General features: G+C 33.7%; 1 long non-coding RNA gene across 8 annotated transcripts in view; it reads right to left on the bottom strand.

Moving 5' to 3' along the window:
• LOC132693982 (uncharacterized) overlaps positions 1-25,575 on the bottom strand; it is a 283,679-nt gene that overhangs the window by 51,973 nt on the left and 206,131 nt on the right. For 7 of the 8 annotated variants that reach the window (XR_013556549.2, XR_009617092.2, XR_014137883.1 and 4 more), the window contains 3 exons: positions 4,356-4,455; positions 2,173-2,227; positions 844-950 (listed from right to left, as the gene is read on the bottom strand). This is a non-coding gene — a long non-coding RNA (uncharacterized LOC132693982). Of the gene's footprint in view, positions 1-843; positions 951-2,068; positions 2,228-4,355; positions 4,456-25,575 lie in introns of all 8 variants that reach the window. The other variant, XR_009617091.3, reaches the window with a different exon arrangement.

Here is a 25,575-nt window from a genome sequence, read left to right as displayed (position 1 = left end):
ATTCTGGCAGGTAGGTGCAGAGATCTTATCCTGAGGTCACCCAAGACAAGACTCAGGTATATATGAGTTCCTTTACTCTTTAAACCTGCCACCTAACAATTCAAAGAGTTCTGCCTCTTTGATCTCTCCTTGCCTTTTGTGTGTGAGAGCCATTTTCAAATTTTGCCTGGAGAACTTCTTGAGGCTGCAAACCACCTTTTGCCAGCTTCTCCCTATTTCTCCCACTTCCCAGCCCCTGGCAAACACTTTTCGATTTTTTGTTTCTATGAGCAACTTTTTCTTTTTCTTTTTTTGTTTAAGCTTTTGCATATAAGTGATACCATGCATATATCGGTCTTTCTCTGTCTAGTTTATTTTTCTTAAAATTTTACCCTCTAGGCTAATCCAGGAATCTCAAATGATAGAATTTCCTTCTTTTTTAAGATTGAATAATGCTTTGTAGTTTTGATCCATTCATCCACTGATGGGCACTTAAGTTGTTTTCATACCATGGCTGTTGTAATGTTGCAATGAACATGGGAATATGGGTATCTTTTTGAGATAGATAATAGTTTCTTTTGATATTCTGTTAAACTAAGATTTCCTTACCTTTTTCCTGTGCCTTAAAATATTAACCTTAAATTAAGCAGGATGACCACATTTATCAATTTATTTAATCAAGAATCTCTGGAAAGAATCAAGGGTTTCCCTGATTTATATACTAGACTCAAATGTATTACAGAAAGCCAACATAGTGTTTCATTTAAATAATTTTCTCCTGAAAATATCAATAATAGAAAGACTGAACATAAAAAAAATTACACAGTCAAATCTTATATTGATTTGGAAACTTCCTTGACCTACCTGTAGATCCTGAGAGATGGTTTCATTGAAGCTGGAAATCTTACTTTCCTCTAATTTCATTTTATCAGTGAGTCATGCCTGAGACAGCATTCATGACACAAATCAAACTATTAAGAATAAGCAACACATCATCCCTCAGCATATGGAAGAATTCAAAGTCAAACATTTTACCAGAGTATTTTAGAGTATAGCAATGTTTAACTCATGTAGTCCTCTAGAATTCACAAATTGATTCACTTTCTTTTATCTCCCAAACAAAAATGGGCTTTTCTTATTTCAACTTCCCTTTACTTCTGAAGCAAGATGTGGCTAACTTGATACATTATTTCCCTCATCTCAGTTGGAAATGAGATAGTCCTACTAATGAAATTATTCTTGTCTGTCCTTTTTCACCTGTGGATCATACTTTACTGCAAGGGTTTATGGACTGTGGCCCTCATTTACATATTATAGTCCATGAATAAGTATTTCCACCACTTCAATTTTCCTTCAATTCTATTTTCAGACATAGAGCTTCTCAGTTTAGTTCTACTATAAAAGATTCATTAGACACTTATGTGCTAGGTACTGTATTACATACAGAGACAGCAATCAGGAAATTTTATAAACCCATATACATATTTATAACATCTTCATTGCCCATAGGATCTGAGGTATGGTACAAAGTTTATATATAATATAAAAGGATAAAAGAACCTTTTAAATTCTCTTTGAAGTACTATAAATATAAAAATAATTTTAAACATTGAGATAGAAAGTAGAAAAATGCAGCTGACAAATTCATAATGCCCTTAAGATTTTTAAGGATTACAGCTTTTCTAAATATTGGGGCTAAACCCATGAAAAAATTTCTTTACTTAGCTGTCTTGATTACAAAAAATTAATATATCCATTTTCATGAATACTTTATTAACATTTGGAATTTTCATACATACTAGACATTTGAGAGTTATGGTTTGTTTTTCTGTTCCTTTATTATTAATAGTAATATTGTTATTATTGTTACTGTTATTATTATTATTCTGTATTTCTAATTAAGAGCATATCCATGAGCTTTAGTATTTGGTCAGACATTGGGTTGAGTTAATGGTGTTTGATAAAATAAAGGCACGATTGATGGTCTCACTCATATCTTCATGGAGGTGGGGTTGCAAAGATAAGCAAGGCCACAGTGAAATGGGAGAAAAATATAATTCAATACAATAGTACCTTACTACAACCATACCTGAAAAGAATACCTCCAAAGTAGATTTATTTCTTGAACAACCATCACTAAATACCTCCTGTGTATCAGGCACAGAGGATGCAAAGACGAAATAAAACACTCACTGCTTCCAGAAAACACAGCATTATGGTCCCTCTTGAAAGCCTCTGCTCCCAGCAGCTAACCCAGGAAAAACAGAACAGAGAAATATGACTCGTAACGACTCCCGCAAGGGGTGATTTTTCTCCAGCAACTTTTACAAAGAAAAGTAAAATCAAAATTCATGTGGGCTGACTTTATTCTATTTTAATTAAAAAAAACTGTCATAAACAATTTTTTAAATCATTATTGCTTGTCTACAATGATATTGACATTATATAAATAGATCTCCTAATCATTAAAGAATATCTCTGGCTCAAGAAATCTGAAATTATAGTGAATTAATGACTTGGAATGCCACTTCCATAAGCTCACTGACCATTGACTTAATTGTTGAGTGCCAAAAGTAGTAGGTACTATATATGTAATTAAAAAAAAAACTTTGATAAATGAAGCATTTATTTATTCTTATGAACAAAAAATACTTTCCTCTGTAAGGAAAATCTCATTAGTACTTCAAAGATAATAAACTAGTAACTTGATCAAACTGTCCCTGGAAGATAAAGTGTCAAATATACATTCGCTATTCATCTGTGAACACCTCTGTTTTCTCCCTTTGAAAAAACAGATTCTCATAATTTTCACTGACAGGGACTAAAAACAGAACATGGTGAAAAGCACCATTCATTTAATGAGTTTTTTCTTATTGGAAACTCCAGTGTCTCAGAGTTGTGCTGACGTTTGTGCTTTTTGATTTAATGCGGCAGCTTTGTCTTTTGGGAAACTTGCTCTGACACAGAACCACTTTATATTTGCCTAATTAGAATTCAGAAGGCATCGAGAGGTTGGAGATCCCTTCCACTGCTTGCCAAAGTCCCCCTTTCATGGCTATAATTCAAATTCTTTAATTCAGTGAAAATTTTAGTGAAAAATCTTCCAGATCAGACAAGTCATGACATAGCAACCAAGAGCACACCATTTTGAAACTTAAAGTGTTGCCAAAATTATATGCAACACTTTAAGTTATTACCACATAAAATTGGCTTAGGATAAAAATTTCAAATAGATGTTCACTTGAACCTCTTACAGAAAGACTATCTGTCTTTCCTACTGGAACCTCTGAAGAATCATTAAAGATAAAAATTGCCTAGTCTTTTAAAATAATTTGTGATAAAAGGCACATCTATATCAGTATATTCAGGTTCCCTGTTGGATGCCACTTTGTCTAGGCTTTTATTTGCCTCACCCCTCCATTGGTACTGTTCCTGGATCACACCCAAGACATCTGCTCAACTGTGCTCTAGTCTTTAAATATGATGATGCAGCGATTAGTGGGCCAGAATGCTTAGTGCTGGGACTAGTCTGTATAATATGGTCCAGGGTGGCTTACCCTGGCGCTTCTGCTCATTTGCTAAGCAGATGGTCAGGGCTGGGGGCACATCTGTGACCATGAAAGAAATGTGTTTTCAGTGCAACCCCAACTGGCCTGAATAGAGAATGAACTCCTATTTCTCGCCTTGATTAGCTCTTACTTTAACAAAAGAAGATAATTGGTCCAGGTGCTAAGTCAATAAATTAAGGAAATACTAATTATGCCCAAGAAGAAAATAATCAGGTCCAGGATGGTATGTTGTTGTGGCAATATTTATTCAGGTCAACATCTTAGAAAGAAAAAGCTAAACATTTAAAAAGTAAAGGACAAAAGACAAGTCAGGTCATACAAAGAGGACTTAGCTGCTTTAGGTAGTTATGTGGAACAGTGAAGAGAGAAGGAGAGACACTGTTTGGAAGTCTAGAAGAAGCTCTACATTGAAATATTAAATCTAGATAGTCACCATAACCATAATGTTGAACATTGTCCTGAGTGCATACACACATTATTCAATTTAATTCTCACAGTATTCTCCAAACCAGATATCTCTATCCACCTTTTACAGGCTGAGGAATCTGGGATTCAGAGAAGTTGACTCTTTCAAGATAACAACTATCACCTAAAACCAACATTCTTAAAAACTGAAAAGAGTATGAAAGAGAGAGAGGTAAAGTAAAGCCAACAGTTTAAGAAGAATAGTATCATTAAGTGCCAACATTGTAAAAGAATTGAAAAAGAAAAGGCAGGAAGGTGTGAGAGTATATAATAAAAGAAAAGTTGCCAAAGATATGAGGTGGTTTGGAACAGGTGGGCCTGTTAACATTTACATTTACTTACGTGTCTACACACAAGAGTGACATGTTGGTGTTGATGTCTCTGGGTGAAAATGTGCAGGGCATCTTCTGAATGTAGGGAATGTATGCTAAAGCAGCAGGTTCTGAAATAAATGACAGTAAGGGCGGTAGTTTAGGTGGATAATAACAATAAAAGCAACAGGAGGTAAAGCCTCGAGATGTTGGAGAAGAATAGCCTGATTAGGGTCAAACTATTGTTGAGATTTGGACACTAAATATTTCAGTTTGGGTAAAAGGTAGAAAATGGATGTTCGCACCAGAAATATTTATATACAGATAAATCTAAAGATGCTAATAAATTTCATAATTTAGACTAAATTAATGTCATATATGTCCACATAAATAATGCACATACCTATATGTATATGTATATAACATTATTTTATCTATTATATCAGATATATAATACATATACATAGCTATAATGTAAAATTATCTATCTTATAATAAGCATACATATAAAGTTAACACAGTTATATATCATTTATATATAATTACTAACCATATTGTAGGTATTCATATATATATAGTTTTAGATATTGTATATTGTGTATATTATGTGATATGATTACCCATTGTAGTTAACAGTTTCTGTGTTCTCCTTATCATCTTTTTAGGAGATCAAAGAGGAAAATTATTATATTACTTGCCTTTAATTACTCAATGAAAATAGGACTGTATTATTAGGCTATTACCATCTGTCTTTCCTACTAGACAGATCCACGTGATCTGGAACTCTGTGTATTTTTATGCCCTGTTGATCTCCCACACCTAGCACTGAGGTGTGAATATTATTGAATCTGTAATTTTTTAAAAAAAACACCAAACTATTAAATTCCAAAAACTAAAGGATGGAAGAAGCATGATAACAAAATAGTGTCAATTCCTGCATAACAGTTATGCAGGAACTAATAAAGCAAGAATTTATTGGAAGAAATCTGGTATCAGTGAAGGGGGAAAAAAAACACAGAAACTTGGAATAGCAAGTTGAAAATTCGAAATAAAATTTAAAATAACACAGACTTTTTAAATTAAAATTAGGACGTCATGGATGAACTTCTATGTAAAACATGTTAGGTAGAGATTTTTTTGAAATAAAGATCTAAAGCTATACATTGTATTTCATCACATGGATGGCCAGGAATATTTTGCTAATCCAGGCTATTCTTTTTTGAAAAGTTTGTTTGTCGAGAACTCCCGGAATAGCAATGCTTTCATATTTGGAAGTCTCTATCTCATAAATAAACCACATATAGGAAGTTTAACTGGCAGTGATGCACATAGACACTAATGGGAAAACCTTAAATCCTGGCTATTTAAGAACAAGTCAGATGAAGGCAAGAGGTCATTCAGCTATTATGACTTAATTTGACATGGCTAACTCAAAAGCCATGTGTTTTACTATCCCATTCTTGGATCATTCTCACTGCTTTCTTCGCCCACTTGTTATGATACATGATGCATAATACAAAACAGCTCCTGGCCCATTTTTTTAAATGGTGGGAAAATATTTATTTATTTATTATTTTTTTGTTTTGCTGTTTACTTTATGATTCTTCTATAGGAACAACTCTGTTCTGATATCTTCAATTTTGTCACTTTCTTTTGACATGTCTTGTCGTCAGATGGCCCAATATGTTGTTACTTGAGGAGATTTAAGTTTTCTGATATGAATTCAGTATTTTTCCTCATCATCAACTTGACAGCTTTTCTCTTATACCTTTCTTCTTGTTCTTCCTCTTTAGCTCTGGGAAGAAGAGAGTTCTCATTCATCTTATATTTTCTTTCCATTTCTCTCTGATTTTCTTTAGATCTCAGTACCAATTATAACCCCCATCCTAGCCCAAATGTTCTTCTACTAACTACAAATTTTGTTTCAGCTTCTCTTTTTCTCTCTTTGAATTCAATTTCCCAAGATGTATCATCTGTTATCTCTGTGTCTCCACATCTTCTTTGTTCCTGCCTAGGGATTGGCTTTAGTGCAGACGAAAGGGTATAAGGAATTTACTAGCTGGAGAAGACTAGCGTAATACGACCTTGGGGGAATCCCCACCTGTTGTCCAGATGCTTGCTGGACACTTTGGTCTTTGTATCATCTTTAGCCTCAATCGTCGAGCCTCCTTATGCAACAATACTCCGATCTATCAACAACTGGCTCAAGATCCCAGGTCTATGTCAACAATGACTCGTACCATTTCTGTGGCCCTAACCCATTGTGTTACCTCATCTTTTTTCTGCTTTCCTAACTTTTAAATATCATCTTGAACTCTCACACTCTTCAATTTACCTCAAAATACTTTTCGTATTCCCACACTAATGCTAGGGTCTGTGGCAGGGCCTTGAGAATACCAACTTGAAAAATTATCCATATCTCTTCAAGGATTGATGCTTTTGTTTCCTCTCCACTCTCCCACTGCCTTAACTATCTGCCAACTGGCTTCCATCAACACTGCTCTTCTGAAATTGTTCTCTCTAAGGTTGCCAATGGTTTCCTTGATCCAAAATTAAATAGTTTTTTTTATTTAATATTCTGTTTGTTCTCTCTAGGGTTGCCAATGATTTCCTTGTTCCAAAATTAGGGTTTTTTTTAAATTTAATATTCTCTTTCCCCTTGACTTTTCTCCTATTATTGGTTTTATTGAGCATCCGTTGGCAACTGCCTCATCTTGTCTCTTATAATGCTTTGCTTATACTCCAGCCGCTACAACTGCTTCATTTTATTTTCCTTGATATTATTTTAATGGACCGCCTAATCAAGTTTGCCCAATATCGGATCCTGATTTTCCATTTTTACTTTGCACTGTGTCCCAAAAACAAACTACAACAACAAAAAATCTAACTTCAAGACTTAAACTAATGAGGAGCTATATTTTATTCATCTTGTTTCATTCATTTATTAAGCATCTTTTTTTATCTCTAAATCTGATGTTTTACCTAAACTTTGTACCTAAAAAGTGAGGAAGTAGATTAAATCTTTAAATAATGATGAACTTTAAAAATTCAATGGCAGTGTAATAGCAAATCCAAGTTGTCTTTCAAGTTCCACATTTACATTTATAGTTGCTTACTTAACTTCAGCATTTCTACCTCCACTAAAATGTTCCAGCACAAAATGCTCTTCATGTTAACACATCTGTAGAATAGGGAATTGTTTTGCTCCTTTAATTCTGCCACTTTTTCATATATCTACATTTTTATTATTAATGCCTTGAACATATAGCTGAATTCAAAAAGAAGATAAATGATAAGCCCAGTCTTTTTTTGAAATAGTGCTTTTGCTCCAGAATTTAGACCTAGGATCCTGAAATAATTTTTGAGTTTCCTTTTCCTTACTTTCTAGATAAAAGGAGTTGCCAAATCCTCTTTGTTCACCTTTAGTAATAAAAGCAATCATGAATAACAGGTGCCTGGGTGGTTCAGTCAGTCAAGTGTCCCACTTTTGATCTTAGCTCAGGTCTTGATCTCAGGGTCGTGAGTTCAAGTCTGGCTTTGGGCTCCACAGTAGGTCTGGAGCCTACTTAAAAAAAAAGGCAATCATGAATAATACCTGATATTAGAATATAGCTCGGAAGTTCACATTGCTTCCTCCCACATATTATCTCATGTGAGATAGAGAGAAGAAATAGATATGCAGGAAATAATAGTATTATCTCACATAATGAGTTTGGTGTAATTGTCCCATTTACCATATGGTATGCTGAGGCTGAGCTAAATGATTCATAATTTAGGATTTATACTAACTCTATTATGCCCTATGACACTAGTTCATGATATTCAGTGACTCTCAAGCTTTTTTTTCCCTTCCTATATTTGCTAATTATGTATAGTTTAGGTCTTATTATCTCCATCCTAAATTAGTAGAAGAGTTTATTTTGTTTCACTACACCTTGGCTATTTCTACTATTCATTCTGCTCGTTGTTATCATTCTTTGTTACATTCACATTCCATTTAAAATAGTTTTTTTCTTCTGATTTTAAAACAAATAGATTTTCAAATTCCTGAAGATGTTTTATTTGTTGTCCTCTGGCATTTACTATTGTGGAATAAAAATTTGAGGCTCTTTTAAATTTTGTTTCTTTGAAGGTTCGTTTGGTGTTTGAGTTTTTGTTTGTTTTGCTAATTGTGTGTTTGTAGAGATTCATCTACATTTGCTTGTGCCTATGTCTCATCATTGGACTGTTTAGATTTATGCTTTCAATTACACATTGTGTTTGTTTATATTTTATTTATCTTCTCTTCTTCCCAAACTCATGTAACAAGTATTTTGCATTTGTTTCCATTTTGCTAATCATGGTTTTTTTTTTTCACTTTAATTTGTGAAAAAAGGGATAAAAAGGAAATGAGGCAAAATAATCTGAAGATTAATCAATTAAAATTTCACTTTAGAAAATCAGAGAAGGGGTGCCAGAGTGGCTCATTTGGATAAGCATCCGACTCAGTATCAGCTCAGGTCATGATCTCTCAGTTGTGAGATCTAGCCCCAAGTTGGGCTCCAAGCTGGGTTTGGAGCTTCCCTGGGATTCTTTATCACCCTGTCTCTCTGGCCCTCCCCGCTTGTTCTCGTTCACTCTCCCTCTCTCAAAATGGATAAATAAACTTAAAAAATAAAAATAAAAAATCAGAAGAAAATCATAGTAACCATAAAGTAAAAGAAATGACATAATACCATTTTGAAGAGAATATCATGACATAGAAAGAAAAAAATGGAATAGAGAGCTTCAACGAAGCCAAAAGTTGTTTCTTTGAAAAGATGAATAAGTCAGCAAACTTTTGGCAAGACTAAAAAGACTTAAAATCACCCTAAATTTTAGGAAACAGATAAATCTCTTCAGAGTGATTTAAATACTGCATTAGTTTTTACTAGATAATGCCTATATTATTTCTATTCCTAAGATGGAAACATTTAACACCTGTTTCTGCTTAATAAAATGTAAATATACTACTGGGTCTTAATTTTTTCTGCACTTAAGGATACATTTGAGACTAACAATATGGAAGCTAAATATTGTAGAATAAAATTTGCCAAATAAAGAAAAAATATCTTTCAGATTCTTCTCTTAAGGCATTTTAAATTTAAAATTGTCTAGAGGAAAATGCACTATTTTGACTTATTTAGGAGATACAAAATTTCAGCTCAATAAACCTTTGTTGAGTGTACCAGACGTAGTGAAACCCTTGAAAGCCCTCTCAAATTCCAGAAGAGAGGTGCCTGGTCAGACTTCAGGAAAGATGTGAAAACACAAGATATATATACAAAGAAAGATCCATATGAGAATTCTATGAGTCAAAAAATTAAGAACTACAGCAAGAGAAAACTTTATGGATGAAGATGTTATGTGTGTGTGCATGCATGTGTGTGTATCAGCGCGTATGTGTGTGTGGATTAGCGAGGTAAAAAAAATGACCATGTATTAGCACATGCAAAGGATGCTGATATTTGTAAATTCTCAACTCCCAAATGAAAAAAAAAAAAATATATATATATATATACACACACATATATACATATACATATATACATATGTACATATATGTACATACATTCATATGTATATTGAGCAATACCACCTTCTGTACTAGGGTGGGGGATATCCTACTTATATGAAGACTCCTACTCTAGAAAAACAACAGGGCATGTTTATTTTACCGAGGTTTTACTCCCGTCTTCATACTAACAAAGGGGATTAGATCCTGTATGAGAGAAGTGACTTTTGCTAAAGCTGGTATCTTTATTGCACACATGTGTGTATGCATGTGTCAGAGAGAGAGATTGAAAGAGACATGGTTGTAAAACGTGTTACCCCTAGTTTATTACCATTGGGTAATGAGCTTGGGTAATGAATTTAAATGATATTTCAATGCTATTGAAGCACTATCTACTTTACTACTAATTTTCTTTAAAAGTTATACTTTTGCCATATTGAGTCAGAGATTGCTAATTCCATGAAGAGGGGAAAAGGAAAATAAAAGAGGCTTTGGGATGGTATATTCAAGGAATCCTAAAATTATGATGGTCCACTATTCCCTTTATTTCATAAACCATATGTTCTGCTTCCTATTTAGGGGAGATATAACACAGATGACATCTGGAAGGCTTTTACTGCCCTTAATTTTTTTTAAATCCCTGTCCTAAATAAAGCTTAGGTATTAGAAGTGGTACAGAAATGTACAAGCACGCTTTGTGACTAGGACTAGTCCTAACATTTCAATGTAAAAGGCATTGGTTTTATATTTTATATCCAATTTACTCAGCATAAATGAGTTTTGGAACCTGAGTATTATGTGGAGCTCAATTAAATAAGCTAGCAAATATAGACACTCATTTCTTAAATCAAGACATTTAGCATTTAAAAAAACAAAACAAAACAAAGGTAGCACTCATTTTAATATCCCAAATCAGAAATGAAATATTTGGAAACAGGAAAATGTGTTTGAGAACTAAATCTGTAATAAATCTTGCTTACTTGTTTAATGAAGAAGTGCTTCAATCAGAAAGCACATGGGATATTATGACCGAACCATGACCCAGATATGTGAGGTTGACTTTTAAATGCCTCCAGTTGTCTCTAATTAATACACATCCTTCACCTTGAAATCAAAAACAAGTATAGCATCAAGGGATTTCATTAGTGTTAAGAAGTTTAAACATAGCATCATTAAATGGTATCTGAGGAAAATCTAGTCCGAATGGCATTTACTTTAAAAAACTAGGAAAACCAAATAGTTATATATATATTTCATTTCATCAAGAAGATATCAAGTACATATACGAAGATATCAAGCCATATATGAAGAACATCACAGAAGTTTTTACAATGCAGAAATAAAGATTCTTAATGTCAGCTTCTTCCATAAACAAAAAGATTTTTATACAGCTAATTAATGTTCTAACATCAATTTTATAATTAAAGTCAAGTTTAAGACAATCTAACTTCAACATTTGCTGTAAAAAATGTGTTGGAACATTGTTCCCCAGAAACTTTAAAAATAATATCCTATTTCATATTTAATATGGGTCACCACTGGTAAGTAAAATATGCTTATGCCTCAGAGTATACGGAATATTCCACAGCTTCCAAAAGAATAGTGTGATTTCAGTAGCCACTAACCACATGTGGATATTTACTTTAATTTTTTAAATTTTTTAGGTCTGTTTATTTATTTTGAGAGAGAGAGAGTGAGCGAGCAGGTGAAGGGCAGAGGGAGAGAGAGAGAGAGAGAGAGAGAGAGAGAGAGAATTCCAAGCAGGCTTCACACTGTCAGCACAGAGCCAGACATGGGGCTCAAACTCACGAACTAGGGAAGTCAAGAGTCGGATGCTTAATCGACTGAGCCACCCAGGCGTCCCACCACATGTGGATATTTAAATTTTATTTTAATTAAAATTAAATATAATTTGGGGCACCTGGGTGGCTCAGTCGGTTAAGCGTCCAACTTTCGCTCAGGTCATGATATCGTGGCTCATGAGTTCAAGCCCCATGTCTGGTTCTGTGCTGACAGCTCAGAGCCTGGAGCCTGCTTCAGATTCTGTGTCCCCATTCATACTCTGTCTCTGTCTCCGTCTCTCTCTCTCAGAAATAAATAAATATTAAAAATAAGTAAATAAATAACATTAAATACAATTTTAAAATTAAGTCCCTTAGTTCCTCACATTTCAAGTACTCATTACACACATATGGCTAGGGGTTGCTGTACTGGACATCACAGATACAGAACATTAGCACATGACAAAAAGTTCTACTGGAAAAGGATGCAGAGTCCAGAGAAAGATTTCAAGAATAGGCATACAGAGCTTCAGTAAGTGTTAAAAATGGTAGAATTTTTTTTTAAATGGCAGAATTATTTAGTTTGGAAAGAAGAAAAAGGGTTGGCCTTATGATGGTCTTTGAATGACAGAAAGGTACAAAGAGACACAGCCAGCTGTTTTTCATATACTGGGTTGAGAGAGGAGGGATCAATTTAGAATATAGAGAAGGAATTTAAAACAGAAGGAGTGAGGGTTATTTAAAAAGTGAATGACTTACAGGAATCTTCCCATTCATGGCTTTCTATGAAAAAGCCACGTAGCTAGTGAAATCTGTGAATATTTATCATTGATAATTAAGTGAAACGCCTAGATCTCCTTTCTAAACTCAGAGGAGTCAAAAAATCAATCAATCAATCAATCAATCAATATTTATTGGGTAGATACTATATTGGGCACTGTACAAGAGATAAAGTATACAACAGGAACACTAAACACAATTTACCTAATCCCTCCCCTTACAGTATCACATTCTAGGAATGAGGAAGATAAGGAATATATAAATACCCAAATAAAATAGTTACAGGTAATAACAGGGTCATAAAAAAGATAACATCGCATAAAATGGAGAATATGATGGTGGGTAGTACATGAATTTGAGAAGTCAAAGGAAGGTCCCTCTGAAGAGTTGATATTTGTGTTGAGATCCACCACGTCTGGAGAATAATGAAGAAGGGGAAGAGTACTGAGTATCGGAGAAATATTCAGGGGCCATCTCATATAGGTCCTGTGGGCCATGATAGGGAGCTTATGTTAATCTGGTTGCAATAGGAAGACAATGAATGATTTAATGAGATCACCCTGGCTCTTTTTGACAACTGGGACATACAGCCAGGAACAGTCGGGTGAGCAGTCAGTGAAAGATAACATGATTGGATCACAGATTTATCAGTAGGGTTGCCAATGAAATGTCAGATTTAATATTTTGAGGTAGAATGGAATCCATTAATGGGTTGGAAGTAGTGAGTAAGATTTAAAAAAAAAAAGAGGAAGTAAAGGATTATTCTTAGTGTTTGACGTGGGCAAAGGACAAAGGGCTGAATAATGGAGGACCTTACTGAATTAGTGGAGACTTTGTGTGGGGACATATTTGTGCAAAGCTCCCTGCGAAGTCTGAAGTATCTTTTAGACATTAAAGTTGACATGTGAAACAGACATTTGGATATAGGAATCTGTGAATCTGGGGAGGGTCCACCAGAAAAAAATAAGGATTTAGAAAATTTGAACATTTTTGTTAAATATCTTGATCTGACATTATTAGAATATGACTGCAAAATACGTAAACATTGAATGTGCATGTTCCCCATGGTAAACTATCTGCTTGGCTATAAAGTACTTCTAACTCAAGATTAAAATCTTATAAATTCTGATCTAAAACTATCATAGAATTAAATTAGAATTGATTGACAGTAAAATATCTAGAAAATATGCAAATATTTGGCAATTAAATACATTCTTGTAAGTAAATCAAGAATTTTTAAAGAATCACCAAAAAGTAGGAAAATATTTTCACCGAATAATAATGAAAACAAGCACATTAAAATTTAGTGGATACAGCAAAATCACTTCTTAGAAGTTTATACTTTTAAATGCCTATATGAAGAAAAGAAAATAACAAAAATAACGATTCTTAGTTTTTTAAGAAGCAAAGAAAGGAACAGAAAATTAATCCCAGAGTAAAGTTATTGAAAAACAGTATAAAAGCAGAAAGCAATGAACTAAATAACAATAGACAAAAATTTTAAAAGCCAAAATTTGGTTCCACTTAAAGGTTAATAAATTTGCCAGATTTACCTACAAAAAATAAGAAGATACCAATTACCAAACTGTAATAAAGATAGAAATAAATGAACTAAAACTGTCTTTACTCATAGTTAATATAGCTGCTTCCAAAGAAACACCTGGGAAATCTATAAAAATATACTAGAGGGGCGCCTGGGTGGCTCAGTCGGTTAAGTGTCCGACTTCGGCTCAGGTCATGATCTCACGATCCACGAGTTCAAGCCCCGCGTCGGGCTCTGTGCTGACAGCTCAGAGCCTGGAGCCCATTTCAGATTCTGTATCTCCCTCTCTCTCTGCCCCTCCCCTGTTCATGCTCTGTCTCTCTCTGTCTCAAAAATAAATAAACGTTAAAAAAAATTAAAGAAAAATACTAGAACTAACAAGAAAATTTAGAAAGTTCATTGCATACAAATATACAGAAATCAATTGTATTTCTATATACTAATCGAAAACAAATAAAATTAAAATAGAAATATTTATTTGCAATAACATCAAGAAAACCTAAAATAATTGGGAATAAATTCAACAATTTTAACAAATGACACAAAAGACTCCTACACCGAAAACTGTAACATGTTGCAAAGACAAATTGATAACTAAAATTTCCTTATCCTCAAACTGATGTGTAAACTCAATGCTCTCTTGATCCAAATTTCATCAGTATTTGTTGTATATACTAACAAACTGATCCTAAAACTTAAGTGGGAATGCAAATGATTGGCAATAAACAAAACAATCATGTAAGATAACAAATGTGAAGAAATTGCACTTCCTGATTTTAACTCTTACTTTAATGTTAAGGTTATCAAAACAGGATGGCTAAAGCTAGAAATGTAGATAAATGGACCAAAACGAAGAGTTCTAAGATACACTGATACTCATATGGTCAAGTGGTTTTCAACCAAAGCAATAAACAAGAAAATAAATCCTTTGAACAAATGGTGCACCAAACTGACTTTCTATATAAAATAAAATAAACACATACCTCATAGCATAGACTACCATTAAATGCAGATGGTCATAGCTTTAAACATAAAAGTTAAAGGTACTAAAATTCTAGAAGAAATAAAGGAGAAGGCCTTCACAAACTTGGGGTAGGCAAATATTTTTTTAGGAAGAATCATAAATCACTAGGCACATACAAAACAAAGAAAAGTTGAACTAGATCATAATTTAAAACTTCTTATGAAAAGTTTACATTAAAGACAGAAGGAGGCAAGGGACATAAGGGAGGGGAAATATATGTATATTTTGGTATATTATATATATTTTCTGTAGGTCTCTGTCTCTCTTTATATATAAATATATATAAATATTTATATATATAAAGATTAACCAAAGATTTATAACAAGATATAAAATAATTTGCTATATAAAATAATTAAAAAGACTAATTAAATATGTGCCAACTTGAACAAGCATTTATTAGAGAAATGAAAACATATGTCCACAAAGACTTATTAGAGAATATTAATAGTATCCTTATTCATAATAGCCAAATATTAGAAACAACCCAAATGTCTAACAACAGTAAAATGTATATACAAATTATAGTGTATCCAAAACATGGGACACTTAAAAGGAATAAACTATTGATACAACAGAGTAATAGATTTCAAACTTCTTTCATCTGGCAAAAGGAAAGAAACCAGACATAAAAGCAGATACTGGATGAGTCCATTTACATGAAGTTTAATAACAAGTACTACTAACTAACCTATTATGGTGACAAAGGAAATGCTGCTTATGGACTTTTGGGACTGATTAGAAAGGGACACAGGTCTGAGTTTCTATTTGTGACTGAGGCTCATAGGACTAGGAGACATGCTAGTACTCATTGTAGAAGTCATGTCACTTGATGACCATGTATCTGAGCACAGCTACTGTGTCCTGTGATGGAAAGACTGACTGGTGAGCAAGCAGCAATTGAGGAATGCAGTGGGCAGATCCTGAAGATTCAGACTTTGGAACAGTTCCAGTATCCAGCAAGTTGGGATAAAAGACTGATACTGGACACCTTGAGAAAGAATGGATGAATCTTAATATTTCATAACTTATTCACATTAAAAATACATTTCTTTAGCAATCATTTGGTGTTGACTTCTAAGTTCTTCCATAAGGCATTCTAATGGTGTCACTTCTTTAAAAAGATTCACTGATAACTTTGAGCAAAGGGTTTCCCTTTTAATTTTGTTGTTAGCACATACTTCCATGATCAGTATCTGTATGTATAAATTAATCACCTAGAACCACACAAAAGGAGGCTATTATAAATTTTAGCAGGTGTGGTCTAGAATCAAATGATGACCTGTTCAATGATGTTCTTCTGAAACTTTCCTATAAAATTGCACAATACATCCTAATAATTATATCTTACTTGTTCTTATAGCTGCATAAAAGGAATGCATTGAATCATTTAACTATTTTTTTCACAAATATCATTAGGGAAGTATTTCATTCATTCATCATTTTATTCATCCCTCAAACATTACTGAGTATTCTGTGTCAGGCACTGTGCTAAATTCTGAGACAATCAGAAGTTAGTACAGTTTGGTAGAGTTTTGTTACACAATGAAAGCTGTATTATGTTAAAAACAATTCAGGATAATAAAAATTCAAAATAATATAATGTATTACTATGTATCTATAATAACAGGAAATGCTTTCTGGGTTACTTATAGTCTGTGGATTTCTTCAGAGCTTTAGGGGTCCTGTTAATCCTTAAATTATCAATGCAAAAATAGTCAAGACATTATCTCCAAATGAATGTAGAAGCTGGAGCTTAATAATAGACAGGACATATTCTCTCAAGGAATGTCAGAGTTACTTGCCAATGGATAATTTAATTTCTGTCTTTTGTAGGGAGGGTGGGGAAATTCATTATATGCAAGTTTCTTATATATGCTAACAATTGTTGTAGACAATTTAGCATAATTATGTAACATAATCTTCACAACGATTCCAGATTCTGTATCTCTATTTTCATAGGAAACCAGGATTCAGACATATTGAGGGTTGTCTAATTTCATCCAGCTACTGCAAAGCCTTGTTTACCTTCAGTAAGAGGCCATACGCTGTTCATCTGATTGCATTCAGAATCATTCCGAACACATTGTTAGAGTGATTCAAACAGAAATGATCACAGCACTTTCATGGGTATTTCGCTTTAGAGTTTGTAAAATGTTCGTATATACACACATATCATTTCATGTGTTCCTTAAAATGACCCTTGCTCTTGGCATACACATTGAAAAATTGATAAAACTGTTTTGGAAAGAATGATGTACTAGAAAAATCCTTTCGATGCCATCTCATTCGAACTAGCTTAAAGTAATTAGGTTTATTTCAGAAGCAGAAAAATGAAACATGGATTTAAGAGCTTAGTTAAGGAAACATCATTGTGCTACACTATATTCCCCAAAGTATTTTAGTGAGCTATTCTGGACCACCTGATTATTTTTGAGAGCTAAATGCAACAAGGGAATATCCAAGAAGTTTTCTGAGTATATCATTTCTCTTTGGCATCCAGCACAATTAATTACAATATCAATAAGGAGGTTTGGTGGTAACAGGGAGACACATGTTAGAAACCATGAATATGACAGTGATTCATGACTTGATTTTCTAACATGTGGACTAAGCAATTCAAGGGGTAAAATGTTGTAATTTCAAGTATACCACCTTTCTACCATAATTAGGTTGAAAACAAAACCTTTGTTTTCTGAAATAGTGTTAAACTCTATGTGGAAATTATACAAATAATAGAGTTCAATGTACCCTTCACCTATCTTTCCCCAATGATAACATTTTAAATGATCATAATACAATCATCAAAATCAGGAGAGTGGCACAATACTATTAATTAAACTACAGGCTTTATTTATATTTCAACTGTTTAATTTTTAATTTTGCTTATATTCCTTTATTCTTCTATTTATTTATTTATTGATGCTTTCTTAAGGAAAGTTTTAACTTGTGCTTCTGTTGAGTTGTCAAGAGGTATCGATTTTTATATTGATAGTCACAAGTTGGGAATGGAATAGAAGACTTCCTTCTAGGGGATAGGAGAAAATTCTGTAAGTTATCCCAAAGGGGTACAAAAAAGACAAAGACATCTTATCTTCTCTTTTGTGAGAACAGCTAATACAGAAACTTCTTGCTTTAGGTTTTGGCTCACCCTATTCAAAAGAACAGAGAGTAGGCTAAAACTACAATCTACACTGAACATAATCTAGTTAGCAAAATAATACAATATATTAAAATATAAAGTATATATTTTACATTGTCATTAAAAATCAATAAAAGCCAAGCAAGACTTTTTAATGGAAATTGAACTACCTAAAAGCTGCAAATAAAAGTGCAGGTTAGGCACCGAGGCCCAGGTTACTTCTTCATTTTAAGGGCATTTCATGAGGAGCTTTGGGGAAGGTTTGGTTCTCTTGGTGGTTTCCTTGTGGGAACACTTGGGGCAGAAAACTCTTAACTGGCACCAGGACTTGGGTTACTGCGATTTAAATGTCCAGAATTAACTGTAAAGTCATGTTTTATCATGATTTGCTTCTAAAATTCCCTTTCCTGTATATTAAACTTTCGTTTGATTTTATTTTTGATTATTCCTCTTTTGTATATTGCAACAAAGTCAACTACTTAACTATTTAAAGTACATTATTATAAACAATCATTCCAATCACCCTTATTGAGGCCATTCAGGTCACAGCAATATAACCAATAAAATGTAGAACTTTATGTATATTAAAACATTTCTTGAGTTATTTTATATAGCCAAGCAATGGTTTAGTTCTGGAAAAATAAGGTCCATAAAATCCGTATTTTGGCATCATGGGCCTTGGGCCAAATTATAATGATCTTCATTAGAAAATCACTTAAATGCATTGGAAGTGGTAATGTCACATCTTCATAACTTGTTTATTCATCAAAAATAATTATTTTTTAATTTTATTTGCTCAGCATTATTTGGATTGTATCCCAACTCGGGGAAAACTGTTAATATTTCTAAACTGGAGAAAAATAACCTTTATAAAGAGTACACTACATAATGAGAGTTACTCTAAGCATTCTACATAGATAATCATTCTAAAAGTATTACTATATCATCATTTTTTCAGATGACTAAACTAAGAACAAAGAGAGATTGGAAAATTCTCATATTGCCTGGAAGAACTACTCAAAATCATCCATACATTCAATGGAATCCCTATCAAAATCTCAATGGGGATTTTTCCACAGAAATAGAAATAGAAAACTCAATCCTAAAATGCATATGGAATCACAAAAGACCTTGGATAGCAAAGCAATCCTGAAGAAGAACAAAGCTGGAAGCATCACACTTCCTGATTTCAAACTACATTACAAATGTATAGTAAGCAAAACAATATGCTACTGACATAAATACAGGCAAAGAGGCAAACGAAATAAACAAAAAAATCAAAAGTCGAGAAACAGGTCTCCCCATATACAGTAGACTAATATTTCACAAGAGAGCCAAGAATACACAATGTGAAAAAGATAGTCTCTTTGATAGATGGTGTTGAAAGGACTGGGTAACCACAGGCAGAAAAATGAAATTGGACCCCTATCTTACACCACTCACAAAAGTTAGCTCAAAATTAAACATAAGACCTGAAAGATAAACATAAGACATAAGATAAACATAACATAAAATTAAACATAAGACCTGAAAGATAAACATAAGCATAAACATGAACATAAGACTTTAAAAATAAGACCTGAAACTGTAAAACTCTTATAAGAAAACTTGGAAAGCTCCTTGACATTGGTCTTGAAAATGATTTTTTTTGGATAGGACAACAAAAGCACAAGCAACAAAAGCAAACATCAGTAAGTGGGACTACTTCAAATTAAAAAGCTTCTGTACACCAAAAGAAACAATCAACAATATGAAAAGCAACCTATGGAATGTTAGAAAATATTTTCTAACAATCAATCTGATAAATATACAAAGAACTCTACAACTCAATAATAACAAAACAATCAGGTTTAAAAATGGACAGATGGGGTGCCTAGCTGGCTCAGTTAGTGGAGCATGCGACTCTTGATCTCAGGGTCATGGGTCCCTGTCCCACTCTGGATGCAGAGATGACTAAAATAAATAAATCAATAAACTTAAAAAAAATGGACAGATGAATTAAATAAACATTGTGTTTAAAAAAACACAGAAATGGCCAACAGGTACTTGAAGACGTGTTCAACATCATTAATCACAGGGAAATGCATATCAAAACCATGATGAGATATCACCCACACTTGTTATAATGCCTATCATCAAGAAGATAAGAGATAGTGTTGGCCAGAATGTGGAGAAAAGGGAACACTTGTGTACTACTGGTGGGAATGTAATTTGGTGCAGCCACAATGGAAAACATATGTAGATTCCACAAAAACTTCAAAACAAAACTACCATATGACCTAACAATCTCACTTCTGGATATATATTCAAATGAAAAGAAGGATCTTGAAGAGATATTTGATCTCCCATGTTCATTGCAGCATTATTCAGTATAGTCAAGATATGGAGACAGACTAACAGTCCATCAATGGATGAATGGACAAAGACATGTTATTATGTATACAATAGAACATTATTCAGACATAAGAAGGAAGGTAACATGGATGGACTTTAAGGGCATTATCATTTAGCAGTCTGAAATAAGACAAAGACAAATCACCATATGATGTCACTTACATGTGGAATCTAAAAGAGCTGAACTCACAGAAACAGAGAGTAGAATGGTGGTTACTGGGAATGAGGGAGGGGAGAAATTGGTCAAATTGAACAAACTTACAGTTGGAGGATGAATAAGTTCTGGGGATCTAGGTGAATATAAGTAACAGGACTGTATTACATACTTGAAAGTCACGAAGAGAGTAGATCTTAAAATGGCCTCACCTCAAAAAAGAAATGGAATTATGTGACATTATAGCATTGCTAGCTAAAGCTATGATGGAAATCATGTTATAATACATAAATGTATCAAATCAACATAAGCTTATACAATGTTCTCTGTCAATTATATCTCAATAAAACCTGGGGTAAAAAGAAAACACACATGTTGCAAATACTAGGTCATTTGTTTTTCAACTATACTAAGAATAATTCAATTAAAATTTGTTATATTAATATGTCCATATGAATTAAATTATAATTTAAATCACATATACACAAAAAACCAAAACAACTAAGTGTCATCCCAACCCTGTTATTTCTGCAAATAATTCACCTATTGCTGTTTTGATTTCCCCCTTTATATAATATAAATAATGATGTGAATTTCATAGGACTGCTTTGAGAATGAAAATTGGATAAATGTAAAAAACATGCCTGACAATTAGTAGAGGGTGCATTTCATAATCATTACTTTCTAAAAGAATCATATTATAATGAAACACATCAATGTTGAATTAAAAGTAGATTTCCAAATTCACACATGTAGACAGTAACCACTTGTCCAAAGTAACATGAAAAATGAATATAAATCATTCACTTGAGCTTCAGTTTGTAATTCTATTAGACCTGAAAATTTTGAAATTCCCACTGTCTTTTAAGGATTATTTATCGTATTTATTCCCACTTCTCAACAAGACTGACTTTTCATCTAGAACAGAATACATATTTTCTAATCATGCCAATGCCAGCAGACAAAATTAGCATTTAATCACCATAGAAAGTGTACTATTTTGAATTCAGCTTAAAATCCAAAAACATAGTGAAATGGATGACATTCTGTTATGTAATCTGGCCTTCAAACACTCTTCCCCCTTATGACTCGTTCTGTATTATCCTTTTTAGATCTTTTTAAAAAAATTTAATGCTTATTTTTTAATTTTAAGAGAGAAAGAGAGAGGCAGAGCACAAGCTGGGGGGGGGGGGGGGAGTTGGTCAGAGAGAGAGGGAAACACAGAATCCCAAGTAGGCTCCAGGCTCTGAGCTGTCAGCACAGAGCCCGACATAGGGCTCGAACCCATGAACCATGATATCCTGACCTGAGCCAAAGTCAGATGCTAACCAACAGAGCCACCCAGGTGCCCCCCCCTTTTTATATCTTAAATATTTTCACTTGGCTTGTGATTTATACTCTTATGGAAATATGGAGAGAATACATTTCAAGAAAACAATGCCCTGCTTATAGAAGGGGGTTCTATATAAGAAAAACTGAGGCAGTTTTGCGCACAGGGACACCCCACGGACTTTTCTCTCTGTGTTATAACTAATAGAGAGACTGTCTGATTTCTGGTTTTTTTTTAATTTAGGGAAAAGTTTTATCTAGTAGACTCTATAAATCAGCCTGACGAGAATTTAATTTATCTCTAAGTGGGATGAAAAATAAAAAGACTGCCTTCTCTATCCTCCTACGTAATATTCAATAGTCTAATAAGTGGTTATAGAGCAGTATTTCAAACCTGAATTTTCTGCAACAAGAGCTTATGTCAGTGTGCTGTCAATGCCTTTAGGTTTTTAGGAAAAAAGTTTGTAGGTTGGTTGCATAATATTTTCTATTTTTCTTTGTGCTTTCTCATCTAAAAGAATTTCCTTAATGTATCCTTTTTCAGTTCATTGACATTTTGTAATTTCAATCTTGAAGATCACTTATTCTCTTTTCATCTTTTTTTCAGTCATTACCATGTTGTGGTTGCATATAATACACAGCTCTAGAATACAAATATTTAGAATCCTTATCATAGTGAGCATTTTCATTTGTGCATTAGAGAAGAAGAAATGGTAATAAATAATTTTGACTGAACTTGGTTGCTCAGTAAACCAAGGAGAGGACTGGGAAGAAAAATTCGAACAACATCTCTAAGACAGTGTGGTTTGGTAGACTCATTGCTTAAATAAGAAGTTGCATGCAAGAATTTTATAAAATCAGTGTAATATCTGAAGAAGGTGTAATTGGAAAAAACAACGGACTGTAAGTTTAGAGAAACAAGTTTTATTTCTGGCTTCACTGCTTATGACCTTGGCCAAGTTACCCAACCATCCTGGGTCTGTATTATGTCATATATGAAAAGATGGAGTTAAATTCATAGAACTTTAAGAACATTTACAACAATAAAAGTTATAATAATCTTTGGTTTAATGCTTCATCAATAGACACTTAAATCACATAGTACTTTTTGCACATGGAAGGAAAGAGAGAAATTGAATGTCAACTTTTGCTATATATTGGTTGATTTGTTTTATTTTCATTGTCAGGTATTTAGAGAAGAGCATCTTATAACTTGCTTAAGCTCACACAGCTTGTAAATTCAGGCACGCCTTTCAAAATCAGGAATTGGTTCTAAGTCCCATTATCCTTCTGCCAGAGAGTAGTTACTCTCAAGAGTTAATACCTTTTTTTGTTTTCCAATAGAAATTCCAATATACTTAAAAGTTTTCACCTATGTTAGAGAGATGTGTTTAGGTAGTCAGGAGTTAAAAATGAGTACTTCTTCTTTGCATATTACATTTCTTAAAGATTAAGAAAATATATGCTTATTAATTAGTAAATTTAAATAATCTTAAATGGGGGCACCTGGGTGGCCCAGTCAGTTAAGCATCCAACTCTTGGTTTCAGCTCAGGTCATGTTCTCATGGTTTCATGAGTTCGAGCCCCACATCAGGCTCCAAGCTGACAGTGCAGAGCCTGCTTAGGATTCTCTGTCACCCTCTCTCTGACCCTCCCCTGCTTGTGCTATCTCTGTCTGTCTCAAAATAAATAAATAAACTTAAAAAAGCTAAATAAATAGTCTAAAATGACTTAAACTAGGTCAGCAGTAAGACTTTTACCACATATTTCACTTAGAATAATAATCTTTACATTTTAAGACAGCTTAATAATTGAAATTGCATTAGGTTCTTATATACAGCCACAGAGCAGAATTTTCTAGTATTACTTGTTAGCAAGTTCCTCTATATTCAGATAATATGGACAGTTCAATATCTAGATCTACTTTATAGGATTATAAGGTTTTTCAAATTCTGGCAAGTGATGTAGTTGTTTTGAGCCTGAGAAAGTGGGCATAGATTTTAAAATAGTTTCTAAAAAGAGCATTATTTTATTGTATTTTGCCCCGGGTCAGGGGAGAATTTATTGTAACTCCAGATGTGAGATTTTTACATGATGTAAAGACAGTTTCCTTCAGGAATGTTTCTGATTAAGGTCACCTCATTTGCATCATGCCATCCCTTGCCTGCATTTTCCGAAGCTTGTTAGAAAACCCTTTTTGGGTATGCCTTGTGACCTGAAGCATTTAACATTTGTGACCGTTTCCTTAGAACTTGCTTTTCACGTTCTGTGCTGAGCAAGTCAGTGAGTTTGACCTTTGATATATAAAAAATGCACTTCAAGGAAGTTGGAGCAAGGAGAATGACGGTGCCTTGTCATCTTTTAAACATTGAATCAAGATTTTTTAAAACACTGTGAGCATGCATATGATTGAACAATACATGTATTTAGGTTTAGAGCACAGCTTCTTTCAGCAGATGTATTTATGGATTAGGTCACAGTCACTATCTTACGAATTTTTTTGATTACTACAAAGACAGATAGTATTATTTTGCATTCTTATTGTTTTTATATATTCCTCTAGTCATCATAATTATTACTCAGAAGGCAAGAGCAATTAAGTAACTTTCTTGCTATGTATTTCTAATATATTTAGTTTCTCTTCAGGCTGAATATGTAAGTTGCACGTATGCATTTACATCTCCTAGGTAAAGGGGCACCTGGGTGGTTCAGTCAGTTAGGCATCCCACTTTGGCTCAGGTCTTGTTCTTACGGTTCATGGTTCAAGCCCCACATAGGGCTCTGTGCTGACAGCTCAGAGCCTGAAGCCTGCTTCCAATTCAGTGTCTCCCTCTCTCTGGCCCTCCCCCACTCACGGTCTGTCTCACTCTCTCTCTCAAAAATAAATAAACATTAAAAAAAATCTCCTAGTTAAAAATCACTTCATGTCATTTTTAATAGTAAATATGTTTTATTCATTTAAAATATCCTAAGAAAACATTCACTCAATCTACCCAAATGCAACAAAATTTCTGGTCATTCATCATGTTTCACATAAAAGCAATACAAAAAAATTGAAGGGAAGTATAATTAGGTACCTCCATTTTCTAGTTTTATTTTTCTGTATAAGGGTCACATTCAAACTTTTTATTTGGATTTGGTGCAAAATTATTCACTTTTACTTGGATTGTACTTGGTACTTCTAAAGTGGAACTTGTGAAGGGCACCTGGGTGGCTAGTCAGTTAAGCATCTGATGCTTGAGTTTGGCTCAGTCATGATCTCGTGGTTTGTGGGTTCAAGCCCCACATCAGCCTCTGCACTGATAGTGCAGAACCTAGTCTCTGTCTCCCTCCATCTCTGCTCCTCACCTCCCCTCACAAAATAAATAAATAAACTTAAAAAAAAAGAGTATGGAGTGCCTTGGATGGTTCAGTTAGTTAAGTGACCAACTCTTGGTTTTGGCTCAGGTCATGATCTCCTGGTTCATGATTTCAAGCCCTACATTGGTCTCCTCAGCTGGCAGCATGGAGCCTGCTTGGGATTCTCTCTCTCCCTCTCTCTACCCCTCCCCTGCTTGTGCTGTCTCTGTCT

This window comes from Panthera onca, chromosome B4, assembly GCF_046562875.1.
Source record: "Panthera onca isolate mPanOnc1 chromosome B4, mPanOnc1 haplotype 2, whole genome shotgun sequence".
NCBI lineage: Eukaryota > Metazoa > Chordata > Mammalia > Carnivora > Felidae > Panthera > Panthera onca.
This window is presented reverse-complemented; position numbering and strand designations above follow the sequence as displayed.